The 8,929-nt window shown below is 44.6% G+C and overlaps 1 pseudogene; it reads left to right on the top strand.

Moving 5' to 3' along the window:
• The first annotated feature begins 217 nt into the window (after positions 1-217).
• LOC144698059 (uncharacterized) lies at positions 218-7,749 on the top strand (annotated as a pseudogene).
• The last annotated feature ends 1,180 nt before the right edge of the window (positions 7,750-8,929 follow it).

The following is an 8,929-nucleotide window of genomic DNA, read 5'->3' as shown; positions in this document are numbered from 1 at the left end:
TTGGAGAAATATCAATTTGTGTTTATATCACACATTTATTATTATATAGTTTACCAAGACATTTCACAGAAATGTTAGAAACCAAGGAGATACTCGGGCAGGTGGCCAATAATTTGGTCAAAGAGGTCGGTCTGAAGGAATATTTTAAAGGATGCAAATGAGGTAGAGAGGCAGAGAGATTTAGGAAGGCAATTCTAGAGTCTTGGAAACTGACAGAATGGCAACCAGTGATGGAATTATTAAAATCAGTAATTCTCGAATTCGAGAAGAGCAGATATCTCAGGGGGTATTGTGAGGCTGGAGGAGGTTACAGAGATAGGAATGATCACAACCATGGAGGAAAACAAGGATGAGAATGTGAAAATTTAGGTGCTGCTTAAATGAGTGCCTTCAAATCATTTGTATAGTTTGTGAATGGCTGTGGGCCAAGCACTGATCCTTGCAGTATCCCACAAATAACTGCCTGTCATCCTGAGAATGAGACATTTATTCCAACTCTGTTTTCTGTCTGTTCACCAATTCTCAATCTATAACAGGATATTACCCCAATCCCATGCACTTGAATTCTGTTTATTGACATCCTGTGCTTTGTTTAGTAACCTTCTCTCTCTGTCTCTCCCACTCCTCTCTCTCTTACTCTCTCTGTCACATTGAATTCTCCAGCCCAGCGAGTTCTGGATGCTCCATCATTGAATATATTTCCGGCTGAGATGGAGAGATTTTCGATCTCTCGGAGTCGAGTGATATGGGAAGTGGGTGGGAAAGTGGAGTTGAAACCCAAATTCAGCCACGATTGTATTGAATGGTGGAGCAGGCTCGATGGGGTGTTAGGACTTCTCTTGTTCCTATTTCGTATGTTCTTATGGAGGCCAGAGTCTTTTGTTGGCCCAGACCGGGTGGCAGGTTCCCTCCCCTGATGGACATTAGTGAACCAGTTGGGTTTTTATCACGATCCAGCAGTTTTCATGGTCACTTTTTCCCAGTGCCGGCCTCACAAATTACCAGATTCATTCAATTTCACAACGTGCCTTTGTGTTTTTGTGGGTTCTCTCTCACTCCCTTTTTCTGTTTTAAATCAATTTCACAGGTTATTAGAATTTTTTTGCAGTCGGGAAACTGAAACCAAACATCACATCAGGATCTGATCGAGTCGCCTAATTCATCTTAAACTGAGTATCTTCAGATTTTGAACATGGAAGGAAAAAGCACCGTTCACAGTGGGGAGACACCGTACACGTGTTCTGCGTGTGGACGAGGCTTCAGCCGATCATCTGACCTGACGGAGCATAAATGCAGTCACAATGGAGAGAAACTATGGAAATGTGGGGACTGTGGGAAGAGATTGAAATCCCCATTGGAACTGGGATCTCATTGGTGCACTCACACTGGGGAGAGACCATTCACTTGCTCTGAGTATGGGAAGGGATTCACTCAATTAGCCAACCTCATGGGACACCAGCGAGTTAACACAGATGAGAGACCTTTTAAATGCCCACAGTGTGAGACGTGCTTCAAAAGTTCTGTGGAACTAAAGTCCCATCAACGTGTTCACGCTGATGAAAGACCGGTCAGGTGCTCTCACTGTGGGACTGGGTTCAGACAATCATCTGAACTCATCGCACACCAGCGAGTCCACACTGGAGAGAGACCGTTCACCTGTTCCAGGTGTGGGAAGGGATTCATTCAGTCATCCAACCTGCTGCTGCACCAGAGAGTTCACGCTGGAGAGAGGCCATTTACCTGCTCCGAATGTGGGAAGGGATTCACTCGGCCATCGCACCGGCTAAGACACCAGAGAGGTCACACTGGAGAGAGGCCATTTACCTGCTCCGAATGTGGGAAGGGATTCAGTCAGTCATCCGACCTGCTGCTGCACCAGAGAGTTCACACTGGAGAGAGGCCATTTACCTGCTCTGAATGTGGGAAGGGATTCAGTTGGTCATCCAACCGGCTAAGACACCAGAGAATTCACACTGGAGAGAGGCCATTTACCTGCTCCGAATGTGGGAAGGGATTCAGTCAGTCATCCAGCCTGCTGAGACACCAGAGAGTTCACACCGGAGAGAGGCCATTTACCTGCTCCGAATGTGGGAAGGGATTCAGTCGGTCATCCCACCGGCTGAGACACCAGCAAGTTCACAAGTAACTGTCGTGATGGGACTTTGCTCTTAATAACATTCAGGACTGAAGTATGTTCATTATAGTGTGTTTCTGTAGACACTAATAAACTCCAGCCCACTTAGATAAAAGTCAAATAAATCAGCATTGTGTTAAACACAATGCGTTGAACCTTTTTACTATTTTTAACAAGTTAGTACCTTTTTGATGTTAGTAAACTCCAGCCCAGTTACAAATTCTGTATAAAATTGGAATAAATCAGCTTTGTGATGAACAGTTGAGTCGTTTTGATATTTCTAGCACAAGTTAGTTCCTTTTGAAGGGCTCTCCCTCTCCCCTGTCTCCTCCATCCTCACCTCCAGCAACAACTGTGAGGAGCTCATGGAGCTTCTTTGTCACTAAGATTGAGACAATCCGATCAGCTGCCTCTGCTGCTTCCCTCCCTTCCACTAGCCCACTGGGACAAACTATCTCTAAAGTTCCCTCTTGTCCGAGCCTGAACTCGTGATTAAATGACAAAGGGGATGATGGTGCAAGGCAGCATTGGGTGATAATGAGACAAGGAAATAAACTAATGGGACAAGTGGAGAAACAACACAGGCCCAGAGGAGGGATAAATGGTAAAAGAAAAACCATTACCAGCACCTACTGTCAGAAAAAATGGGAGCAGTGGTTATGATGTGAAATTGTCAAAATGAATGTTGAGTCCAGAAGGATGTAACGTGTCCAATGAAAGATGGGCTGCTGTTCCTGGAGCTTCCATTGAGCTTCATTGGAACAGTGCAGGAGGCCAAGGTCAGAGTAGGAGTGGGTGGAGATTAAACTGGTAAATGACCAGAACCTCAGGAACACACTTGGAGACTGAAAGGTGATGTTCCACAAAGCAGTTACCCAATTGGGATTTAATCTCCTCAATGTAGAGAAAACTGCACTGTGGTCAGTGAATAGACAATACTGAATAGCAAGAAGTACCAGTAAATCACTGTGCCCCTTGGAAAGTGTTTTGGGCCCTGGAATGAGGGAAGGGAGGAGGTGGACGGGTGCTGCTGCATCTGCTGTGCTTGAATGGAAATGATTCACAGTGATGTTCATAAGAACACAAGAAATAGGAGCAGGGTTGGACTAAAAGGCCCCTTGAGCCTGCTCCACCATTAAATGTTCTTCCAGCTCAACTCCACTTTCCCATCCTATCACCATATCCCTTAGTGCCCAAATATTTATGGATTTCCATCTTGAACATATCAAGATGGAGAACAACAGACTCAGTGCAACTATTAATCTGGGAAATGCACAAACAAGGTGCATGTGAATTACAAATTCACCTCTTCACTGCTTGGTAATCATGTTAAATGAGCTTTACACTGGCCCCATGCTGAAATCTAGTCATTCTCTGACAGGTATTCTTAATGGTATAATTAGCAAATTTAGAATGAAAAATACCCTCCGCTTCACTGTAAGGCTGAGAGACAACTTTGTAATTGATTCATAATGTCACAGACTGGCTCATTAGATCTGCTCATTTCATCTAGTCTTATTTTCAGCTAATGGGAGAATGGCTGAAACAGCGGATGGTGAATAACAGCTCGAAACCACAGTCCCCTCTCCCACTGCCATAATGATCCTTACAACATACAGGAATTTGGGACAATGTGACTTTGATGCTCAGATTAGCTCTGCCTCCATATTATAGGAAGGAGCGAAGCACTGGGGATGGTGCAAAAAAGATTTACTGGAATGATGCCAGAATTGGAAAATATGTCAAATTCACAAAGATTTAACAGATTGAAAAGTTTTTCTCTAGAAAAGAAAGTGAGGGATGACTTGACTAAGGCCTTTAAGATAATGAAAGGGGTTGACAGGGTAGACAAGTGGAAGAGTTTTCCACTTGTAGATGGTTGAGAATAAATATACGTGAGTCATCAATAAATCTAATGCAGAATTCATATGCAACTTCTTCAATCAGAGATAAAAGCAGAAAATCATGGAAATACTCAGCACATCCAGGAGAATCTGTGAATTGAGAAATAGAGTTAAGTTTTCAAGCCTGCTCACTGATGCAGTGCAGTTCTGATGGAAAGTCACAGCCCTGAAATTTAAATACATCTTTCACTCTCCACAGACACTGCCAGATCAGCTGAAAATTCCAATATTTTGTTCTTTTTATTTCAGATTTACAGCACCACCTTTCTCTAACTGTGGTTGAGAATGTAGAGCTCATTCTCAGAAGGGATTGAGATCCCAGTGAGAGCTGAAACTCATGTTGCAAAATCTCACCATGAAATCACACCAGCTGAATGTGGAAATGGATTAATTTCGTTATTCCATTTTCTGACACAGCAGCACAGTCACACCTCTGGGAGACCATTCAGAAACTTAGTGTGTGCAAAGGGATTACTCACTGCCCACCTGCTAACACTCCAGTTTTAGAAGGTCGAAGGATTAGATCCACAATTGCTGCATTCCAACTGACAAGACAGAGTTTCAGTAGTCAGGGTATGGGAAGAAAAATCACTTGTCCGCGCCGCTGTTGAGACTCCAGTGAGTTCAGATCTAACTGTCAGGGTTTGTTCTGTTGTTAATTACACGCAGGACAGAACTATGGCGGAGTATAGTTGCCATATCAATTGACTCAATAATTTTATATATTGGCGCTATGTCGCCAATCATCATCGGATCATAAAACATAATTATCTTATCAGAAAAGGCCTTTCAATGGCGGTACGCTTACCCAGCATTCAGTGGGGGGCAGAATGTGCCCTATCCTCACGACAGGCGGTCCTTGCGCAGGCGCAGTAGCTGGCAGTGACTGGTACATGCGCATTGCGATCTCTGACTGGAGCATGCGCAGTACCATCTGTATCTGGAGCTGGTGGAAGATGCTGAGAAATGGCGAACACAGGCGATTAAAAGGAGCTGGTGAGTGGGGGAGGGATGGAGGCGGCGGAGTGGGCGGGGAGGGTTCATGAAGACCCTGTGAAGGTATGAAATCTTGAATAAGAAGCTTCCAGTCCTGCGGTTACACCGAATGGAGAGGAGACAACACTGACCGAGTCTCCTCTCGGAGACAGGCCCGAGTCAACAACCGCCATCTTCACAGGGGCGATGTGCAGCAGGGCGCATGCGCGGTCACCCTGGTCCAGTTAGCAGGAGGAGAGAATGTTGTGAATTTCTATCCTGGATTGACAGGGATGGACTTTGGAAACTCCTTTTACAGGGGGTTAGAAGGGGAGGATTTACACACAGCAAACTCAAACCAAGAGAAATGTTTGTCTCTTCTCAATTTCTATCTTGGACTGATGGTTAGTGTTTTTGTAAATATCTGATACTGGATCTTAGAAGTTAAGGGTTGACAGATGGGAAACTCAAATCAAACATCAGTTCAGATCTGGCAGAGTCACTCGATTCGTGAGGACTTGAATATCATCGGCCTTTAAATCTGGAAGGTAAACAGTTGGCCTGTCTGTCTGTGGGCAAAGGTTACTTGTAGGAGAAAGAATAATTAACTGGGGAAAGCCAACTTCAAGAGGTTGAGAATGGATCTGACCCAGTAAAGTGGAATCAAAGGTTGGCAGGAGAAACTGTAATTGAGGAATGGGCTGCCTTAAAGAGGAAATAGATCAGACATAGTAATGACATATTCTTACAAATGAGGAAGGTATGGCTAACATATCCACAGCTCACTAAATAAGAGAGGAGAAGAGATGAATAAGTCTGCTAACAGAGATATCAGGTGGCTAATACAACCGAGAGACAGGATAAAGAAAGAACATTCAGAGAGAAATTGGAAAAACAATGTAAGAGAAGCAAAGAGAGAGTATGAGAAGAGACTGGCAGCTAACATGGAAGGAAATCAAAACACTTTCTCTGGCTTATACCTAGTAACAGGCCGGTAAAAGGAGAAAGGGGCTGATTAGGGATTTAAAAAAAGGTGATTTACCCATTGGGACAGGGGGTATGGATGAGGTATAAATGAATATTTGGCATCTGTCTTTACCAAAGAAGATGATCCTGCACAGGTCATGGTTAAAGAGGAGATAGTTCAAACACTTGTGGTGTTTAATATTGATAAGGAGAAGGTATTATATAGGCTGTCTGATAAAGTTGACAAGGCACCAGGACTGGATGAGATGTATCCAAGGATACTGAGGAAATTCAGAGTGGAAATTGTGGAGGCACTGACCATATTATTCCAACCTTCTTCAGACCCATGAGTGGTGACAGAGGACAGGAGAATTGCAAATCATACACCTTTGTTCAAAAAGGGTGTAATGATCAGCCCAGCAACTACCAGACCAGTCAGTTTAACCTTGGAGGTGATAATTCTGGACAAAATTAATAGTCACTTAAGCAAATGTGGGCTAATTCAGGAGAGCCAGCACAAGTTTGTTAAGGGAAAATCATGTTAAACTAACTTGCTTAAGGTTTTTCAAGAGTTAACAGTGTGGTTGATAAGGGTAATGCTGTTAATGTGGTGTACATGGTCTTCCAAATGGCATTAGGTAAAGTGCCACATAACAGACTTGTGAGCAAAGTTATAGCTCATAGAAGAAAATGGGCAGCAGCAACATGGGTACAAAATTAACTGACAGGAAACAGAGGGTAATGATTTTTCAGAATGGAGGTAGGTTGAAAGTGGATTTCCCCAGGTGTCAGTGTTAGGACTCCTGCTCCTATGACCTAGACCTTGGTGTTCAGGCACAATTTTGAAATTTATGCGCACAGACTGTGTAGAAGGTCCTTTCTCTGGTGGACCTTAGTGAACCAGTTGAGTTTTTGTGACAATCCAGCATCTTTCATGGTCACTTTTTCCTAGTGCCGGCCCCACAAATTCCCAGATCCATTCAGCTCAGTTTCACAACCTGCCTTTGTGTTTTTGTGGGTTCTCTCTCACTCCCTTTTTCTGTTTTAAATCAATTCCACAGGATATTAGAAGGAGAGGATTGGCAGTCAGGAAACTGAAACCAAACATCACATCAGGATCTGATGGAGTTGCACAGTTTATCGTAGCCTGAATATCATCGGATTTTGAAAATGGAAGGAAAAAGCACTGTTCACAGTGGGGAGAAAACTGTACACGTGTTTTGTGTGTGTGGACAAGCCTTCAGCCAATCATCTAATCTGGCAGGACATAAATGCAGTCCCAACAAGGAGAAACCGTGGAAATGTGGGGACTGTGGGAAGGGATTCAATTGCATGGAAAGACATCGGTGCAGTCAAACAGCAGAGAGACCGTTCATCTGCTCCGAGTGTGGGAAGGGATTCACTCGTTCATCCTACCTACTGAAACACCAGCGAGTTCACACTGACGAGAGACGTTTTAAATGCTTGGACTGTTGGAAGTGCTACAAAAGTTCCTGGGAACTGATGTCCCATCAACGCGTTCACACTGACGAGAGACTGTTCAGCTGCTCTTACTGTGGGACTGGGTTCAAGTGATCATCTCATCTGACTATGCACCAACGAATTCACACTGGGGAGAAGCCATTTATCTGTTCCAAGTGTGGGAAGGGATTCACTCAGTCATCCAACCTGCTGAGACACCAGCATGGTCACACTGGAGAGAGGCATTTCACCTGTTCAGAATGTGGGAAGGGATTCACTGATTCATCCCATCTGTTGACACACCAGTGAGTTCACAGTGAGGAGAGACCTTCTCAATGTCCAGACTGCGGGAAGTGCTATAAAAGTTCCGGGGGCCTGGTGTCCCATCAACGTGTTCACACTGACGAGACACCATTCAGGTGCTCTCACTGTGGCACTGGGTTCAGGCGATCAGCTAATCTTATTTCACACCAGCGAGTTCACACTGGAGAGAGGCCGTTCACCTGCTTTGAGTGTGGGAAAGGATTCACTCAGTCATCCAACCTGCTGAGACACCAGCAGGTTCACGAGTAACTACAGTGATTGAGTTTTGCAATTGAACCATGTTTCACTGGGGTCTTTTTCTGCTGATGTTAGTAAACTCCAGCCCAGTTATAGGTGTTAATGTTCTGGATAAAAATAAAATCATTAAGCTTTCTATTAAATAGATGATGTTGAATCTTATTACTGTCCCTAAGACATTAGTTCCTTTTGAAGGGCTCTCCCTATCCCCTGTCTCCTCCATCCTCACCTCCAGCAACAAGTGTGAGGAGCTCATGGAGCTTCTTTGTCACTAAGATTGAGACAATCCGATCAGCTGCCTCTGCTGCTTTCTTCCCTTCCACTAGCCCACCGGGACAAACTGTCTCTAAAGATCCCCCATGTCCGAGCCCTGAACCCACATCTTTCTCCGGTTTTTCTCCCATCTCCCCTTCCTGCCCTCTCAGAGCTCACTTTGCCCATGAGACCCACCTGCTGCTCCATCCACCCTATTCCCGCTAAACTGCTGATCACCCAATTTCCCCATGTTCACTGATATTAATGGTTCTCTCTCTCCTGGTACTGCCCATCTCTCCTTCAAATCTGCCATCATCACCTGTCCCCAATAAAACCAACAATTGACCCCACTATCCTATTAAACTCCCGCTCCAGCTCCAACCTCCTTTCGCTCTCCAAAGTCCTGATCACCTCCCAAATCCATGTCCACATTTCCCAGAACTCCATGTTTAAATCCCTCCAATAAGATCTCTGTCCCTGTCACGGTATCGAAATAGCTCTTCCCAAAGTCACCAATGACACCCGATGTGAATGTGACAAAGGAAAACTCCCTCATTGTCCTTCTCGGCCTGTCCACAGCCTCTAACAACGTGGACCAAACCGTCCTCCTCCAATGCCTCTGCACTGGTGGCCAGCTGGGTGGGACATAATGAAACAATGTACAAACAATTCA

The sequence above is a fragment of the Cetorhinus maximus genome, chromosome 23, assembly GCF_964194155.1.
Source record: "Cetorhinus maximus chromosome 23, sCetMax3.hap1.1, whole genome shotgun sequence".
Classification (NCBI taxonomy): Eukaryota; Metazoa; Chordata; class Chondrichthyes; order Lamniformes; family Cetorhinidae; genus Cetorhinus; species Cetorhinus maximus.
The sequence above is the reverse complement of the archived record's forward strand: the minus strand, read 5'-3'. Positions and strand labels throughout refer to the sequence as shown.